At 43.5% G+C, this 20,609-nt stretch overlaps 1 protein-coding gene across 1 annotated transcript in view; it reads left to right on the forward strand.

Annotated features, from left to right (window-relative positions):
- The first annotated feature begins 5,251 nt into the window (after positions 1–5,251).
- Positions 5,252–20,609, forward strand: part of TRPM8 (transient receptor potential cation channel subfamily M member 8) — a 128,152-nt gene continuing 112,794 nt past the window's right edge. Inside the window, exon 1 of the mRNA XM_073304777.2 lies at positions 5,252–5,401. The gene's annotated coding sequence lies outside the window, so the exon portion shown is untranslated. The remainder of the gene's footprint in view (positions 5,402–20,609) is intronic.

Raw genomic sequence — 20,609 nt, forward strand, 5'->3', positions numbered from 1 at the left:
TGTTTTTGTTTTTTGTAGCTCTTGGGAGATTGACTGTTTTGTCATTTCCAAACTTTTGATCACTTGATATTGCAACCATAATGTTGTCTTAACATAGCAAGGTTTTCGTGTGTGTGCGTCTTTGTGTGTGTATGTGTGTAATATTAAATTAGTTTGGTACATACTGGAGAGCAAATGGTTAAAATAAAACTTAGCTGCTCTTCACTTTTAGTTGTTGGATATCAGAACTATGATGGAGTGCTAGAGTTCCAGGAGAGCTGGTAGTGAGCACTTACGCAAAATGCCAGTTTTGATTATTGATGCAAGAGTCCTTAAAAATAAGGGATTGGAAATGACTGCAACAGCTTGGGCTTCTTGGATGTGTCAGGCACTGCAATGAGAGAGGAGCCGATAGGCAGAATTGGAGTGCGAGTCAGGACCTATTTGAATGCAGGCTGTTGCTGAACACTTTCTTTGCCACTTCCCATGGGTACTGAGGCTCACACCCTGAAAGGAGAATCCACCCCTCATAACTATTTATTTTCTGTTACAGCAATGCAGCAATAGGGCACAGCGCTTCTGTGACTACTGCCAATAATTGCCAGTTTCCAGGACTTGCACTATAGATTCAAGGCACAGCAAGGGTTAATACTTTGCACTTCCAGTTTCGCCTTCCATCTGAGATTCCAAAGCACTCTGCAGTCATTAACTTTTCACAACCGCCCTGTGAAAGAGAGGGAAGGATTACTACTGCTAGTTTACACATGGGAAAAGAGGCACAGGAAGGCACTTGACTCATGATCCAAGGAGCCAGTGGCAGAGTCCAGATTAGAACAATGGTTCCTGACACCTAGTGCTTTGCTTCAGATGCTGGTCTTTGCTTCTTCTCTGCACTGCTAATTTCTGCTAGTTAAGATTTTGCATCTCCATGTATTAATATTGGCCCAGTATTAAATGCACCTAACCAGGCATGATGCAAAGGACTCAAGATGCACAATATATATTAGAATTCATTGTTCAACTGTTCTCTGGTATTCCCTTTTTAACATACTGTGTCTCTTTCTCACTAATGTGTTGAGTGGGTGCTGTTCTTGAGGGCAGTGCCAACAGCATAGAAGGGACCTAATGATTTAATTGGGGATTGGTCCTGCTTTGAGCAGGGGGTTGGACTAGATGACCTCCTGTGGTCCCTTCCAACTCTGATATTCTATGATTCTATGACCTCAGGAGGTCATCTAGTCCAACCCCCTGCTCAAAGCAGGACCAATGCCCAATTTTTGCCCCAAATCCCTAAATGGCCCCCCCAAGGATTGAACTCACAACCCTGGGTTTAGCAGGCCAATGCTCAAACCACTGAGCTATCCCTCCCCCCATGAGCTGTTGTCTCCTTCCCTAATTTCCTGCTTTGGAATAGTCTAAAGCTGTTTAGCATCTGTGACAGAGAGTGTGTATCTGGAAGGGAGCCACTAATTAGACATCAGAAACGACAACAGAATACAGAAGACAGTAATGACTGAAATAAACCAAAACTCTGACCATTCCCAGGTCTGAAAGTTAGAATGAATTCTGATCAGGACTGTGAATAGTGGAAACACTTTGGACAGACATGGAAAGACAGGTAAGTCACCTCTCCCACCCTCATGCCCTTGTCAAGAGACTTATACGGGTTATACCCAGCTGTGATTTGAGACAGAGTTGCTATTGGCTGGGGAACAGCCCTCTTTCTTTTGGTTCTGTTTCTGCTGGTGACCTCATGAGTTGAGTGAAGCTACCACAGCACATGATGCTGGAATGCTGGTCTTGTATGTCTGGCACTCCATGAGGAGAGTACCAGGAGTGATTACAGCATGTAAGACAAGGCACAAGAGTCTCCTGTTTTTGTTCGGTTGATTCAGAGAAACCGAATGCTGAGAAGCAATTTGTATAAAAGAACAAAGCCAGTCTGCATGTTCCTACTACTAATGATGATCAATGCAGACTGAGGAAACATGCTGTCATTCCCTTCTCTCTAAACAGAGGATTGAATGCAAAGGAATATTTATATAGGACTGTCTCCATTTATTTCAATTGGCTTTGGATACACCCTCCCCATCACTGACTTCAGTGTAGCACAATAGGGTCCTAGTCTGTGACTAGGGCTCCTTGGTTCAGTGAAAGAGATTCTGATTATTTTCATAGGGAAAGGGAATGCACTAACATGGATTAGACAAACATGGCTTTCATAGAATATCACAGGGTTGGAAGGGACCTCAGGAGGTCATCTAATCCAACTCCCTGCTCAAAGCAGGACCAATCCCTAATTTTTGCCCCAGATCCCTAAATGGCCCCCTCAAGGATTGAATTTACAACCCTGGGTTTAGCAGGCCAATGCTCAAACCACTGAGCTATCTCTCCCCCCAACCATTAAATTCCTCCAGTGGTGTTGTGTTGGGATGATGACAGAGGGTATGCTTTCCATTTTCCTCTTGAAAGAACGGAGAAGACAACTGAAGAAAAAAGAAGTAATACAGGTAATAATCTGCCTCAAACAGTTAAGGAGAAATTGTGCAGTTGATCAGGAGTCTGATATTAATGATGCTGCCTCATAGTAATATTGCTCTTAGCTAAAGCAGATACAAGTACTGCTGCATAGCTGTTTCCTTTTTATTAAATGAATTTTCATCTGTGGAAGCCCATTAGAAAACACTTTTTCTTGTTTCTAAAAAATAATTTTTGTTCTTTGTGTTTTATGCTATCCTGTTTCAATTTGAGCTCATCATGCTAAAAACCCTCAATAAAATACAGACATTAATTCTATATGGAAGACAATGTTCTGTACCATGTGTCACTGATAAAGGGTTTAGATTAATATACTATATCAGAATGATGTTATAGTGAAGAGGTTATGTTAGCTACTTACCAGACACTGGCTGTTGTAGTAAGGTCCTTATTGTAAATTCTGCTTTAAAAGTATTAATTTGAGGCTAGTTTCTGATGTTTGCACCATATATACCAGCCTGACTCTCACTTAACGTCAGTGGAATTAATGTAGCATAGGTGAGATGAGTTAGGGTAAGTGTGTAACATCCGTTGTCTGATTTAGTCATGTTCTTTGATAAAAAGCATACACTGCTAAGCCTGTAGGGAGTTCTCTCTGTTACTGTGCAACTTAAATGGGAAGGGCTTCTTGTTTCTGCTGAGCATCAATTTGATTGTTTTAGCAATTGGATTCTGATCTCTCTCACACCAGTATAAATCAGGAGTAATTCCATTGCAGTCGGAGCAAACCTAAGGTTATGATCTCACACTAGTGAAGCCACGGAAGCTGGATCAAGCCTTAAAGCCAAGATTTTAAGAGGTGACTAGTGATTTTGGGCCTCAACTTGAGACACCTTAAAGGCGCTTGAATTTCAAAGGGAGACTCAGCATCTTCTGAAAAGTGGTGATATCTTAAAAGGTGTCTGACTGAGGTATACAGAAGCATTGGTCACTTCTGCAAATGTTGCCCTAAATGTTTAATATGCTACACAGAAAGTTACACTGATTATTTTTAGTAGATTTTATTTCCTTCATTTTTTTGTTCCCTATTTTTTGAAAAACAAACAAGCCTCAAAACCACCTTCATGTAGCATTCTGTTCTTGTCACCCATTAATATTTCACAGCAAAACTTGACCACAGGGCATTCTGGGCTAACATGCAAATTATAGAACGCACTCATCCACTAAGCTCCGAGTCATTATTCCTGTTCATAGTCTTGCAATTAGGACTGTACATTGTTAAAATGGATTTAAAATACCTGTGAAACAAACAGCAAGATAGAAAGTAAGGGACAGTAGGGACCAATCTCTTCCTTTTTGAAGTCCAGTTTGGAAGCACTGTACAAGCCGTCATAATTTCCTAATTGTAAAAATGCATTTCCCTTCATGGAATTGCTTTTTTCGTGTTCAGTGAAATCTGCCTTGAAGAGCAGACCAGCAAAATGGGCCAGTGTGACAACCTAAGAGACGAGAACAACATGACTGCTTAGTAGATTTTAACTTTATTGATTTTCACTTTTTTATTGAGATAACAGACCTGTGTAATTATCTGAATATTCATCTCTCATTTGATCTATACCACCTTGAACGTGTTATGAACTGTAGAGTTGATAGAGTACTGTACTGATCTGTAACTTAAAAGACAAATGGCTAAAAATTAGTAAAATCACGACAAGTCACAAACAATATATATATGAAGCCAGGTTGAGGCTAGAGGTTGCACAGGTCATCCAAAACCAAAAGAGATAATATAATAATCAGAGCAAGTTACCAAACACATTAGTTGTTCAAATGTCATAAACATATCAACAAAATGCCTTTTTGGTAGAGAAATGTGTTTGTTTGCTCTCTTAGCCCCTCAAAACATTAATGAATTTCTTGGTGCAAGTAATATTCTCATGTAGGGATGGGAGTTGAGGCACAGAGACTGTGTCTTGCCCAAAATCAGAGAGATTGTGGCAGAGCTGGGAATTTAATCCAATCTGATGCCTTAACCACAATACCAGTCTTCATTTCGTGTGGTATGTGTAGTCCAGCTGTGAATGGTGTAAAACCAGTCCTTGTTGTAGGAGATGTTTATAGGGAAGCTCTTTTTCTATGGAGAGAACTTTCATAGAATCATAAAATATCAGGGTTGGAAGGGACCTCAGGAGGTCATCTAGTCCAACCCCCTGCTCAAAGCAGGACCAATCCCCAACTAAATAATCCCAACCAGGGCTTTGTCAAGCCTGACCTTGAAAACCTCCCTAGGTAACCCATTCCAGTGCTTCACCACCCTCCTAGTGAAAATGTTTTTCCTAACATCCAACCTAAACCTCCCGCACTGAAACTTGAGACCATGACTCCTCGTTCTGTCATCTGCTACCACTGAGAACAGTCTAGATCCATCCTCTTTGGAACCCCCTTTCAGGTAGTTGAAAGAAGCTATCAAATCCCCCCTCATTCTTCTCTTCTGCAAACTAAACAATCCCAGTTCCCTCAGCCTCTCCTCACAAGTCATGTGCTCCAGCCCCCTAATCATTTTTGTTGCCCTCCACTGGACGTTTTCCAATTTTTCCACATCCTTCTTGTAGTGTGGGGCCCAAAACTGGACACAGTACTCCAGATGAGGCCTCACCAATGTCGAATAGAGGGGAATGATCATGTTTCTCTTAGCCATCTTTCCAATGCAGAGCATTGCTACTGAACAGAGAGAAGTCAACTGTAGTCCATGAATATAATCATCTCACCAGTTCCTTTTCTTTACAGTTAATTACTTTCAGCACCTAACCTTTATTGGGAAGCTCAACTGGTTCATAGAACATCAAACCATGCCGGCTTTCTGTTAGAAGAAACAATTTTAATTTTGGACGCTTTCTCCAAGGATACATTAAGGAACTCAGCTGACTACAATCTCTACCTTAAGGTAATAACATCCTCTCTGAGGAAACTTGTCTGCTCTTGGTCACCTGGGGTATGGTTTTGCCACAGCAGCCTTTATAAGGTCATAGTAAAACAGTGACCAGAAAGACTCTGAATAAGACTTTGGGACAGTTCCTTTTGGGTAAAGGTTATAAAGGTTGGTTGGGTCAGCAGGTTATCTCAAGTGCCTATATACAAATGCACAAAGCCTTGGAAACAAGCAGGGAGAACTGGAGGTCCTGGTGAAAGCAAGGAATTATGACGTGATTGGAATAACAGAGACTTGGTGGGATAACTCACATGACTAGAGTACTGTCATGGATGGTTATAAACTGTTCAAGAAGGACAGGCAGGGCAGAAAAGGTGGGGGAGTAGCACTGTATGTAAGGGAGCAGTATGACTGCTCAGAGCTCCGGTATGAAACTGCAGTAAAACCTGAGTGTCTCCGGATTAAGTTTAGAAGTGTGAGCAACAAGAGTGATGTAGTGGTGGGAGTCTGCTATAGGCCACCGGACCAGGGGGATGAGATGGATGAGGCTTTCTTCCGGCAACTCGCAGAAGCTACTAGATCGCACGCCCTGGTTCTCATGGGTGACTTTAATCATCCTGATGTCTGCTGGGAGAGCACTACAGTGGTGCACAGACAATCCAGGAAGTTTTTGGAAAATGTAGGGGACAATTTCCTGGCGCAAGTGCTGGAGGAGCCAACTAGGGGGAGAGCTTTTCTTGACCTGCTGCTCACAAACCGGGAAGAATTAGTAGGGGAAGCAAAAGTGGATGGGAATCTGGGGGGCAGTGACCATGAGTTGGTCGAGTTCAGGATCCTGACACGGGGAGGAAAGATAAGCAGCAGAATATGGACCCTGGACTTCAGGAAAGCAGACTTCGACTCCCTCAGGGAACTGATGGGTAGGATCCCCTGGGGGAATAACATGAGGGGGAAAGGAGTCCAGGAGAGCTGGCTGTATTTCAAAGAATCCCTATTGAGGTTACAGGGACAAACCATCCCGATGTGTCAAAAGAATAGTAAATATGGCAGGCAACCAGCTTGGCTTAACAGTGAAATCCTTGCGGATCTTAAACATAAAAAAGAAGCTTACAAGAAGTGGAAGATTGGACAAATGACCAGGGAAGAGTATAAAAAAGTTGCTCGGGCATGTAGGAATGAAATCAGGAGGGCCAAATCGCACCTGGAGCTGCAGCTAGCAAGAGATGTTAAGAGTAACAAGAAGGGTTTCTTCAGGTATGTTGGCAACAAGAAGAAAGCCAAGGAAAGTGTGGGCCCCTTACTGAATGAGGGAGGCAACCTAGTGACAGAGGATGTGGAAAAAGCTAATGTACTCAATGCTTTTTTTGCCTCTGTCTTCACGAACAAGGTCAGCTCCCAGACTGCTGCGCTGGGCAACACAGCATGGGGGGTAGGTGGCCAGCCCTCTGTGGAGAAAGAAGTGGTTAGGGACTTTTTAGAAAAGCTGGACGTGCACAAGTCCATGGGGCCGGATGCGTTGCATCCGAGAATGCTAAAGGAGTTGGCGGCTGTGATTGCAGAGCCATTGGCCATTATCTTTGAAAACTCATGACTGGAGAGGTGCAGGGTGCAGGCCCAATCTCTACCATCTGAAAACTTCCTGTAGCCTGGGCTTAACGGCTACAATACTGTTGTGGCCTCACCAAGCAGTGATAACCACAGCAAGGCTCCCGTAAAGTGGTGTGGTAAATTACCATGGTAACAAGGCATCCTCTTGAGGTGCTATTAACAATTCCAAGATTTGATCATCTCACAGCACTATGTTGTTGTTTCAGAGTAGCAGCCATGTTAGTCTGTATTCACAAAAAGAAAAGGAGTACTTGTGGCACCTTAGAGACTAACCAATTTATTTGAGCATAAGCTTTCATGAGCTACAGCTCACTTCATCGGATGCGTTCAGATGTCCGATGAAGTGAGCAGTAGCTCACGAAAGCTTATGCTCAAATAAATTTGTTAGTCTCTAAGGTGCCACAAGTACTCTTTTTCTTTTTTCAAATCAAATCATAATTTGTTCGTACATCTGTATGTATTTATCAATTAAATAAAAAAGAATATACAAAATGTATTTTGTAGCATTTTGGAATTCTTGGTTAAGGCTGTTGTCTCATTTTCCTGGGCTGATGAGCCATCTGGTGTGGATGCGGGCTTTAATTGTCTTATCCATACCTTTGTACCCTCAGGTTAGATATTTCAATGTGCTCTGCATTAAACTCCAGCCTACATTTATTTTGAACCACTGAAGTTGGTGCAGAATGCAACAGCAATTGTCTTGCTGGATGCAATGGAACCTGTAGTCCATGACATGCACTCCCCTTGGTCTCCAGAAGGCATTACAGTGGTTGTTTTTGTCCTGACGATATATATGGATGGCTGCCTCTCTACTTTTGCCATATACTCCTTCAATTGTAGTCGATGGAGACTCTTGAGCTGGGATCTCCTTGCCCCCTAACTTACATGCGCTCCAAGGGTACCTCTACACTGGAGCTGGAGGTGTCATTGCCAGCTTGGATAGACCCACAGGTGCTAGCTTTGATCGAGCCAGTGCGCTAAAAATAGGAATGTCATCACAGCAAAATGGGCAGCAGGACAGATTAGCCACCCCAGATAGAATCTCTTCTGAAGCCCCAACATATGTACTCAGGGTGCTTAGCCCATCCTGCTGCCCATGCAGCCATGGCTATGCTGCTATTCTTGGCATGCTACTTTGGTCAAAACTAGCATGTATGTGTCTGTCTGAGCTGAAAATCATACTTCCAGCTCCAGTGTAGGCAGAGACAAGGCTGCAGAAGGACCAGTTGTCTCTCTGACCTTCTCTCTTCTACCTTTTTGTCCAGAATAATCCTAATTTGTTGACCTTCAGGGTGCATTGCAAAAACTAGATATCTAGTAGGGTTTCTGAGGTGGTCTGTGGGGTAGTTCAGTGCAGTTGGATGTGGTACATTTTGCTTAGTGGACAGTTTTTAAGCTAGGCCAGCAAGTTAAGAAGACCAATGTTGGATTATATATTCCTATGTGAAGATCACACTGTCAGGGTGTCTACAGCATGTTGTATAGGAGTTAATACCTATGAAAATAAAATGACTGTTGCAGTAACCAGATTCCATATCATTAATTGGGCCAATAAGTCTGACGAAGGATTGATTTTGGATTAGTTTATGGTTAGCTCAACTTGGGCCTTTGAGTATGATTCTGATCTGTCATACCACAGGGTAAATAAGGAACAAGGCCACTGATGGCTTGCAGGGGGTTGCAAGGGACAATAGAACAATAGGAATCGAGAGGACTTGCAGCCAGAGGGAACAGGGGATAGACTGGAGAATTGTACCATCGCCAGGAAAAGGCAGGCCTATGTGGTTGGGGACTTCTTACTGAGAAGAATAGACAGGCCTGTAACAAGAACTGATGCAGAGAACAGAAGGGCGTGCTGTCTGCCGGGTGCTAAAATACGAGAAGTGGACCTGAGGCTGAAGAGGACCCTAATGGGAGCAGGAAAGAATCCACGGATTGTTCTTCATGTGGGAACAAATGATATGGCTAGATTCTCGCTAGATTGTATCAAGGGAGACTGTGCCAGGCTGGGGAATACGCTTAAGGAAATCGAGGCTCAGGTGATCTTCAGTGGGATTCTGCCTGTTTCTAGAGAAGGGCAACAAAGGTGTGACAAGATTATGATGCTCAACAGATGGCTCAGGCACTGGTGCTATAAGGAGGGCTTTGGGATATGTGGCCACTGAGAGGCATTCATGGACAGAAGACAGTTCTCTCGGGATGGACTTCACCTGAGTAAGGAGGGAAATAGATTTCTAGGATGGAGGATGGCACAACTGATCAAGAGAGCTTAAAACTAGGAATTTGGGGAGATGGTTGGGAGATGTCCAGGTAATCTCCAGGCCGGATTTTAGCATTGAGAGGGAAGAAAACGAAGTAAGAGAGGATACAGCCGTGGGTAGGAGAATGGACATAAGGAGGAAGGGCAGTGTGGATACAGTCCAATAGGTCATACTGGCTGTAGAATGTCCGTGCCTAATCGGGTACAGAATGTGAGCGAGGCCAAACAGCAAAAATGAAGATGTTTGTTCACCAACGCGAGGAGCCTCGGTAACAAAATGGAGGAACTAGAGCTACTGGTGCAGGAAGTGAAACCAGCTATTCTAGGGAGAACAGAAACATGGTGGAATAGTCGTCATGACTGGACTACGGGTATTGAAGGGCATGTGCTGTTTAGGAAAGACAGAAATAAAGGTAAAGGTGGTGGAGCAGCATTGTATATCAAGGATGAGGTAGAATGTAAAGAAATAAGAAGCGATGGAATGGATAAGACAGAGCCCGTCTGGGCAAAAATCACATTGGGGAAGAAAACTACTAGAGCCTCCCCTGGGATAGTGCTTGGGGTGGGCTATAGACCGCCGGGATCTAATTTGGATATGGATAGAGCCCTCTTTAATGTTTTTAATGAAGTAAATACTAATGGAAACTGCGTGATCATGGGAGACTTTAACTTCCCAGATATAGACTGGAGGACAAGTGCTAGTAATAATAATAGGGCTCAGATTTTCCTAGATGCGATAGCTGATGGATTCCTTCACCAAGTAGTTGCTGAACCAACAAGAGGGGATGCCATTTTAGATTTTGCTTTGGTGAGCAGTGAGGACCTCATAGAAGAAATGGTTGTAGGGGACAACCTTGATTCGAGTGATCATGAGCTAATTCAGTTCAAACTAAATGGAAGGATAAACAAAAATAGATCTATGACTAGGGTTTTTGATTTCAAAAGAGCTAACTTTAAAAAATTAAGGAAATGAGTTAGGGAAGTGGATTGGGCTGAAGAACTTATGGATCTAAAGGTGGAGGTGGCCTGGAATTACCTCAAGTCAAAGTTGCAGAAACTATCAGAAGCCTGCATCCCAAGAAAGGGGAAAAAATTCATAGGCAGGAGTTGTAGACCAAGCTGGATGAGCAAGCACTTTAGGGAGGTGATTAAGAAAAAGCAGAAAGCCTACAAGGAGTGGAAGATGGGAGGGATTAGCAAGGACATCTACCTTATTGAGGTCAGAACATGTAGGGATAAAGTGAGAACGGCCAAAAGCCATGTAGAATTGGACCTTGCAAAGGGAATTAAAACCAATAGTAAAAGGTTCTATAGCCATATAAATAAGAAGAAAACAAAGAAAGAAGAAGTGGGACCGCTAAACACTAAGGATGGAGTGGAGGTTAAGGATAATCTAGGCATGGCCCAATATCGAAACAAATACTTTGTCTCAGTCTTTAATGAGGCTAATGAGAAACTTAGGGATAATGGTAGGACGACAAATGGGAAGGAGGATATTGGGGTAGATATTGCCACATCCAAGGTAGAAGTCAAACTTGAACAGGTAAATGGGACTAAATCAGGGGGGCTAGATAGTCTTCATCCAAGCATATTAAAGGAAATGAAATTGCACATGAAATTGCAAGCCCATTAGCAAAAAATTTTGATGAATCTGTAAACTCTGGGGTTGTACCATATGACTGGAGAATTGTTAACATAGTTCCTAGTTTTAAGAAATGGAAAAAAAAGTGATCCTGGTAAGTACAGGCCTGTTAGTTTGACATCTGTAGTTTGCAAGGTCTTGGAAAAAAATTTGAAGGAGAAAGTAGTTAAGGACATTGAGGTCAATGGTAAATGGGACAAAATTCAACATGGTTTTACAAAAGGTAGATCGTGCCAAACCAACCTGATCTCCTTCTTTGAGAAAGTAACAGATTTTTTTAGACAAAGGAAGTGCAGTGGATCTAATTTACCTAGATTTTAGTAAGGTGTCTGATATGGTGCCACATGGGGAATTATTAGTTAAATTGGAAAAGATGGAGATCAATATGAAAATTGAAAGGTGGATAAGGAACTGGTTAAAGGGGAGACTGCAACGGGTCATACTGAAAAGAGGACTGTCAGGCTGGAAGGAGGTTACTAGTGGAATTCCTCAGGGATTGGTTTTGGGACCAATCTTATTTAATCTTTTTATTACTGATCTTAGCACAAAAAGTGGGAATGTGCTAATAAAGTTTGCGGATGACACAAAGCTGGGAGGTATTGCCAATACAGAGAAGGACCGGGATATAGTACAGGAAGGTCTGGATGACCTTGTAAACTGGAGTAATAGTAATAGGATGAAATTTAATAATGAAAAGTGCAAGGCCATGCATTTAGGGATTCATAACAAGAATTTTTGTTGTAAGCTGGGGATGCATCACTTGGAAGTAACAGAGGAGGAGAAGGACCTTGGAGTGTTAGTTGATCACAGGATGACTATGAGCTGCCAATGTGATGTGGCCATGAAAAAAGCTAATGCAGTCTTGGGATGCATGAGGCGAGGTATTTCAAGTAGAGATAAGGAGGTGTTAGTACCATTGTACAAGCCATTGGAATATTCTCAGATGTGTGTTTCTTGTAATACCTATGCACTACTTAGAGCACAATTGCTTAATGCCGTATATAATTTTTGCTTAGCATTGCTGGTGGGTGTGATGCCAGATGCAGAAACATTGCTAGAAATATTTGCTTGATCTCCATTAGGCATGATGTTAAAGAATGATACTTAATTATTTGGCTGGTTGTTGATATATGCATGGCAATTACAATACATAGACCTGCCTGAGAGCATCATTTAATGATTGTAAATGCTCTACTGTTTGCTGCACAGAAACTGGAGAGTAGAGCTGAGGGGGAATCTATGCTCAGAGCAGTGAGTGACTGCCTTTCACCTAGGACATCAAGAGATATACCGGTTGGTCTCAGCAGGCCACTCACCATCTTCCACTCCATTATGGCTCCACGTGGCCTAAACTTTGCTTTGACCATTAGTGTGTTTCCCTATTTTAAACAAATTTCCTGAGAGTTACTGCAAAGTGCATCTCTGAATTGAGCCCATATATATATGATGCAATCATAGAAGATTAGGGTTGGAAGAGACCTCAGGAGGTCATCTAGTCCAATCCCCTGCTTAAAGCAGGGCCAACCCCAGCTATTCAACCATGTATTCGACCATGCCCTTTAGCCACAACTTGGAAATATGGATCTTGTCACCATTGCTGAGAACACTGAGAACTTCAGAAGTGAGCTAAGGCCAGAGGTAGAAATGAGTTGGAATTGAAATGGGGGTGGGGAGGGAAAAACAGTAATGACTTACCTCATAGGTCTGTTGTGAAGATCACTCCAGTAATGTCTGTAAGGCACTTTGTGCTTGAAAAGTGCTTAGATAAGTGCTAAGTACTTTCCCACACTTCTTCACCTGTAATCTTTTGTCATTGTTATACTTGTGTGTGGTTTTTTCCCCCAGTGCAGCAGAGAAATGCAGTGTCTGAGCTGGAGACAAGATGAAACACATATATTGTCCCCAGTGGTTATGAAGGGATTGTTTTTCTTCTTCATTGTTACCACACAAGTGGGCAGAAGTCATACAAGTTGTTACCTCTTAAACTAAGTTACAACAATTTGGATAAAAAGGGAATATATGGGCTGTTATTGCCTACAGCTATAAAAGGGGGCACAGGATACAGGTCATAGATGGCAAATTAGATGGAATGTGAATTTTTTATGAACTAAAGTGGCTGTTTTCTTCCCTGGTTCTGAGCTGAAGTGCTAGCAGACTGGAGCCAGAGCATAAGTGACATAGAAATTTTCACAGTTTGATTTCTATTACAAATAAGGTTCCTACAAAAGGATAAAATTGCTTCTGGAAGAGTCTTTTATATTTGATTTATTTAAATCAGTGTAATAAGCCTTGTATTACAGAGCATCTTGGACACTGAGTGTTAGTAATCTGTGTAGTAAATACAGAAATATATTTTATATATGTATACAATGTCATTATATGGTATACATGGGGCCAATGGAGAATGGATCACCATTGTGATAGGCACTATACAACAAGAATAAGTGATATTTCCTGCCTGGAAGAGCTTGCTTTCAAAATTAACAAGCCAAAGACTAGGGTAAAGGGTTATAACTTTCAGAGTGAACAATGCAATGGCAGCAAATGTCAAGTGAGTTCTGTGACCTGTACTTTCATTTTGATTTGTTTAAACCTTTTTAGAGGATTGTGTTAGGAGGAGCCTGTCTAGATGGACAGACAAAAGGAGGAAATGGGAGAGGTTGGAGCAAACAGCCAGTGAGCACAAGACGGTCTAGAGTGAAGTAGGCAGAAAGCAGTCCTGAGATGATCATTGCCTTGTTAAAATTGCTTTCTGCAGTTGCTAGGTTGGGTAGTGAAGGAGGCTGTTTGTAGGACCCTGGCCTTGTTGTAGAAGTTGGTGTGTAGCCTTCCTCCCCGGGCTTCTCCTACCATTATCCCTAAGTTTCTCATTAGCCTCATTAAAGACTGAGACAAAGTATTTGTTTTGATATTGGGCCATGCCTAGATTATCCTTAACCTCCACTCCATCCTCAGTGTTTAGCGGTCCCACTTCTTCTTTCTTTGTTTTCTTCTTATTTATATGGCTATAGAACCTTTTACTACTGGTTTTAATTCCCTTTGCAAGGTCCAACTCTACATGGCGTTTGGCCTCTCTCACTGTCGAGTCCAGCAAAACCCAGACGTCTGAAAACCAGGAGCTAAAGAGTTGAGGGACAACACGACCTTACCTTTACCCTCTTTGAGCCATGTCCCAATAGACTCCGGGCACACATACTCTCACCCTTCCTTTGCAGCTGCAGCAGAACACTGTGGGGATGGGCCACTTGGCCACTATAGGACAGAGTCAAATGCCTCCTCTTTGCTAAGGCAAACCTTGCGTTTCAGTGAGCTGTACTGAGCAGGACCTACCTACACCTGCCTGAGACTCAGACAAACATACACCCTACTCCACAGAACCACCATGGCCACTCAGCTTCACCACGCCTTCTCCCACAACAACAGGACACCATCTCACACTCTACTTTCACACACCTACAGACCACCCACACCCCACTTTGCCGCTGACAATCCTCGTGGCAAGAGGACCCCTATGCACGGCTATGACCCCCACCTACAGAACTCGTCTCTAAAACGAGGCATCCAGACTCTCTTGAAGCAAAATAGGCACCTCTTTCCTTGGATCACACACAAGGGGGGCAGGGAAAGGGGCTCAGAACCCCTCCCCAGAGAAGCAGGGGCCCTCCAGCTGTCTTCATATCACCACCACAACTCTGGCAAGCTGCTCCTACTAATCAGTGTCCAAGATGCTCTGTAATACAAGGCTTATTACACTGATTTAAATAAATCAAATATAAAAGACTTTTCCAGAAGCAATTTTATCCTTTTGTAGGAACCTTATTTGTAATAGAAATCAAACTGTGAAAATTTCTATGTCACTTATGCTCCAGTCTGCTAGCACTTCAGCTCAGAGCCAGGGAAGAAAACAGCCACTTTAGTTCATAAAAAATTCACATTCCATCTAATTTGCCATCTATGACCTGTCTCCTGTGTCCTCTTTTATAGCTGTAGGCAATAATGGCCCATTTATTCCCTTTTTATCCAAACTGTTGTAACTCAGTTTAAGAGGTAACAACTTGTATGACTTCTGCCCACTTGTGTGGTAACAATGAAGAAGAAAAACAATCCCTTCATAACCACTGGGGACAATATATGTGTTTCATCTTGTCTCCAGCTCAGACACTGCATTTCTCTGCTGCACTGGGGGAAAAAACCACACACAAGTATAACAATGACAAAAGATTACAGATGAAGAAGTGTGGGCCATGCCTAGATTATCCTTAACCTCCACTCCATCCTCAGTGTTTAGTGGTCCCACTTCTTCTTTCTTTGTTTTCTTCTTATTTATATGGCTATAGAACCTTTTACTATTGGTTTTAATTCCCTTTGCAAGGTCCAATTCTACATGGCTTTTGGCCGTTCTCACTTTATCCCTACATGTTCTGACCTCAATAAGGTAGATGTCCTTGCTAATCCCTCCCATCTTCCACTCCTTGTAGGCTTTCTGCTTTTTCTTAATCACCTCCCTAAAGTGCTTGCTCATCCAGCTTGGTCTACAACTCCTGCCTATGAATTTTTTCCCCTTTCTTGGGATGCAGGCTTCTGATAGTTTCTGCAACTTTGACTTGAGGTAATTCCAGGCCACCTCCACCTTTAGATCCATAAGCTCTTCAGCCCAATCCACTTCCCTAACTCATTTCCTTAATTTTTTAAAGTTAGCTCTTTTGAAATCAAAAACCCTAGTCACAGATCTATTTTTGTTTATCCTTCCATTTAGTTTGAACTGAATTAGCTCATGAACACTCGAACCAAGGTTGTCCCCTACAACCATTTCTTCTATGAGGTCCTCACTGCTCACCAAAGCAAAATCTAAAATGGCATCCCCCTCTTGTTGGTTCAGCAGCTACTTGGTGAAGGAATCCATCAGCTATCGCATCTAGGAAAATCTGAGCCCTATTATTATTACTAGCACTTGTCCTCCAGTCTATATCTGGGAAGTTAAAGTCTCCCATGATCACGCAGTTTCCATTAGTATTTACTTCATTAAAAACATTAAAGGGGGCTCTATCCATATCCCAATTAGATCCCGGCGGTCTACAGCACACCCCAAGCACTATCCCAGGGGAGGCTCTAGTAGTTTTCTTCCCCAATGTGATTTTTGCCCAGACGGGCTCTGTCTTATCCATTCCATCACTTCTGATTTCTTTACATTCTACCTCATCCTCGATATACAATGCTGCTCCACCACCTTTACCTTTATTTCTGTCTTTCCTAAACAGCACATGCCCTTCAATACCCGTAGTCCAGTCATGACGACTATTCCACCATGGTTCTGTTCTCCCTAGAATAGCTGGTTTCACTTCCTGCACCAGTAGCTCTAGTTCCTCCATTTTGTTACCGAGGCTCCTCGCATTGGTGAACAAACATCTTCATTTTTGCTGTTTGGCCTCGCTCACATTCTGTACCCGATTAGGCACAGACATTCTACAGCCAGTATGACCTATTGGACTGGTATCCACACTGCCCTTCCTCCTTATGTCCATTCTCCTACCCACGGCTGTATCCTTTCTTACTTTCCTTTCTTCCCTCTCAATGCTAAAATCCGGCCTGGAGATCACCTGGACATCTCCCAACCATCTCCCCCAGATTCCTAGTTTTAAGCTCTCTTGATCAGTTGTGCCAGCCTCCGTCCTAGAAGTCTATTTCCCTCCTTACTCAGGTGAAGTCCATCCCGAGAGAACTGTCCTCTGTCCATGAATGCTTCTCAGTGGCCACATATCCCAAAGCCCTCCTTATAGCACCAGTGCCTGAGCCATCTGTTGAGCATCATAATCTTGTCACACCTTTGTTGCCCTTCTCTAGAAACAGGCAGAATCCCACTGAAGATCACCTGAGCCTCGATTTCCTTAAGCGTATTCCCCAGCCTGGCACAGTCTCCCTTGATACAATCTAGCGAGAATCTAGCCATATCATTTGTTCCCACATGAAGAACAATCAGTGGATTCTTTCCTGCTCCCATTAGGGTCCTCTTCAGCCTCAGGTCCACTTCTCGTATTTTAGCACCCGGCAGACAGCACGCCCTTCTGTTCTCTGCATCAGTTCTTGTTACAGGCCTGTCTATTCTTCTCAGTAAGAAGTCCCCAACCACATAGGCCTGCCTTTTTCTGGCGATGGTACAATTCTCCAGTCTATCCCCTGTTCCCTCTGGCTGCAATTTCTTTCCATTCCCATTTTCCCTTGTAATCCTCTTCAACCCAGCCTGTACCCTCCTGGTGCTCATATTTGGTGTAATCTCCATTGACTCTTCCCCTTTTCCTATAGGACTAGCTCCTCTTCTCTTCTTCCTTGCCCTTCCACCTTTTGTGACCACCTGCTGAGCCCCTTCTTCATTTTCCAACTCTGAAAACCTGTTCTTGAGCTGTATATCTCCTTCACTAGCCCGTCTTTTCCTCTGCCTGGTTCTCTTAGTCACATGCTTCCACTGTCCATTTTCTTCACCCAGCAGTGTCCCCTCAGAATTCTTCAGTCCTGCTTCCATGTGCAAGTCTGAGCTTTTCCCTTCAGCTGCCTCATGTCTTTGCTCCATAATCTGCTCGACCCCCCTTCTAAACTGAACCAGACTTTCCACCTGCATCTCCAATCCTCGGGTATTTTCTTCCATCAGATCTATCAGACGGCATTTCATGCAGACAAAACTCTTTCCAGGTACCCCCTCCAGGATCATGTACATACCACAGCTTCCACATCCAGTCATCTTCATTGTGTCTTCCACGACATGGGTCACTCCCACTGCTGCCTCTGTATCTGTCATAGCCTTCCCACCTCAATCCTGTTAATCTGGGAAACACAAACCACACCAAAACTCCACCACCCACAGCAAAAACAAACCCCAAACAAGCACCACAAGACAAACTCCCCCTCAAACTCCCCTGTTACAGCTCTGTTTGCTGGCTCCTGTGCCGCTGCAACTGTCTGCTCCACACTCCTGAACCAGTGTGCGGTCTTGTGGGGACCAGATGGGATAGGAGCTTCTCCACCTACTGGGAGTGGACGTGAGAGAGAGAGAACACCACATGGTTCAGGAACTCTCCTAACTCCTGAGATGTGGGGGAGAGACACAACCCGGGCTCCACCTCTTCTGGGGACACCACTTAGGGCAGGAGCCACCCCATTGCTTCCCCACAACCACACTCTGTATCCAGTTCACAGTGCCAGCAGCCCATCCCCCTCTCTGGGAGAGCAGCCCTATTCTGCTGCCAGCTAATGTAGTTAGTTCTGTGGTTCATCTGATAGCAGCCTGTGCAATGTTGAAGGTTCAGATCCTGCTGACGGTGTTATCAGCATGCGGCATGGAAGGTAAAAGTGCCAGACTATTGTAGGCACCTTTCTGTGTACATATACTATTGTGCCGTAAGGATCATTAGGAACCTGATACTGAGATGGAAGGATGGTCCAGTGGTTAGCGTGCTAGCCTGGGGCTCTGAAGACCCACGTTCAATTCCCTGTGCTAATGCAGATCCTCTGTGGGACACGGAGCAAGTTAGTTACGGTGTGTCTATGCTGCAGTCAGGAGGTGTGATGGCAACACATATTGCTCGACTGAGCAGCAGCCGCTCGAGTATGTACACAGGGCCCTAGGCAGTCTCTGCTGCTAGCTAGGTGGGGTACATCTACATGTACTCCAATAATACTTCTGTGATGCTGGCAGGCCAGATGCCAGCTTTTGCCCAGGTTGCAGGCATTAGCTAAGAACTGACAACCCTCCTAGCTGGAGACCAAACCAGGTCACCTGTATGTTAGTTTTGCTCAAAATAGGTAGTAGTATTATAAGAATGTATTTAGTCTTTGGACCCTGTGAAATGCTAGTATGTTGCTGCCTGCATTAATCTCATGTGTAATGTCTATGACCCATGTTATAAGGTAATATTTAAGTGTTTGCTCTGAAACTGTACACCCCCCCAGTCAGGAGAGAAACATTACCAAGTGTGAAATACTTTTTTGCCACGGGAGGTGTTATCTCCTGCCCAGCAAAAGAAGACCAATAGACATGAGACAAATCATTGTGGAATGTCAGAGGACAAAAGACTGTTGACCACACCCCACATGAGGAGGAGACGTGCACGTGAACTCATCCCATCATCTTGAACTCTGGGGGGAAGGGAACAAAAATCCTTGACAAGGAGGCCCCACATCTTTTGGCTGTTTGAACTCTGAAGGGCTGGAATCACTAAGCTCAAGCCAGAGATTCCCCAGGGGTAGCCCCTTGAATCTTCCCAGAAACACACTTTGAATTGATAGATCACTACAACTTTGTCACTCTTAGGATTTAGATGGTAACTCATCTGTGGGTGTGTTTGCTTGCTTTAGCCTGTAAATTCCTTTTTCCTAGTTAATAAACCTTTAGATAACTTGTTACAGGATTGGCTACAGGCATCATCTTTGATGTAAGATCTAGGGTAAGTGACTGGTCTCTTGGGACTCGAAGCAACCTGATTATGGTGTGATTTTTGGTGTAAGTGACCATTTATCACCAAGTCCAGTTTGTCTGGGTGACAAGTGAGACTGGAGAGTCTAAGGGGACTGTCTGTGACTCCACGGTAAGAGTATCAGGGGGTAGCCGTGTTAGTCTGTATCCACAAAAACAACAAGGAGTCTGGTGGCACCTTAAAGACGAACAGATTTATTTGGGCATAAGCTTTTGTGGGTAAAAAACCCATTTCTTCAGATGTATGGAATGAAAATTACAGATGCAGGCATTATTATACTGACACATGAAGAGAAGGGAGTTATCTCACAAGTGGAGAACCAGTGTTGACTGAGTAGATATGGGGACAGAGTAGGCAACGATGTTTGTTACAGGGATTGGAAGGATTAGAGCAAATTCAGTTGTATCTTAGGGCTTGGCTGTAGACAATGGATTGTGTGATGTGTCCTCGATGGAAACTGGAGGCATGTAGGTAAGTATAGCAGTCAATAGGTTTCTGGTATAGGGTGGTGTTTATGTGACCATAGCTTATTTGCACTGTAGCGTCCAGGAACATCCCTCAGACAGAGTCAAACACCTACAAGATCTTTGTCAAGCATTCTTAAAACTACAATACCCACCTGGGGAAGTGAAGAAACAGATTGACAGAGCGAGATGGGTACCCAGAAGTCACCTACTACAGGACAGGCCCAACAAGGAAAATAACAGAACACCACTGGCCATCACGTACAGCCCCCAGCTAAAACCTCTCCAGCACATCATCAGCGATCTACAACCTATCCTGGAAAACAGATCTTGGGAGACAGGCCAGTCCTCAGTTACAGACAGCCCCCCAACCTGAAGCAAATACTCACCAGCAACTACACACCATACCACAGAAACACTAACCCAGGAACCAATCTCTGTAACAAACCTCGTTGCCTACTCTGTCCCCATACCAACTCTAGTGACACCATCAGAGCACCCAATCACACCATCAGGGACTCATTCACCTGCACATCTACTAATGTGATATATGCCATCATGTGCCAGCAGTGCCCCTCTGCCATGTACGTTGGCCAAACCAGACAGTCTCTACGTAAAAGAATAAATGGACACAAATGGGATATCAGGAATGGTAACATACAAAAGCCACTAGGAGAACACTTCAATCTTCCTGGACATTCTTAACCGATTTAAAAGTAGCCATACTTGAACAAAAAAAGTCAGAAACAGACTTCAAAGAAAAACGGCAGAACTAAAATTCATT

This window comes from Lepidochelys kempii, chromosome 11 (genome assembly GCF_965140285.1).
Source record: "Lepidochelys kempii isolate rLepKem1 chromosome 11, rLepKem1.hap1, whole genome shotgun sequence".
NCBI classification, from domain to species: Eukaryota; Metazoa; Chordata; order Testudines; family Cheloniidae; genus Lepidochelys; species Lepidochelys kempii.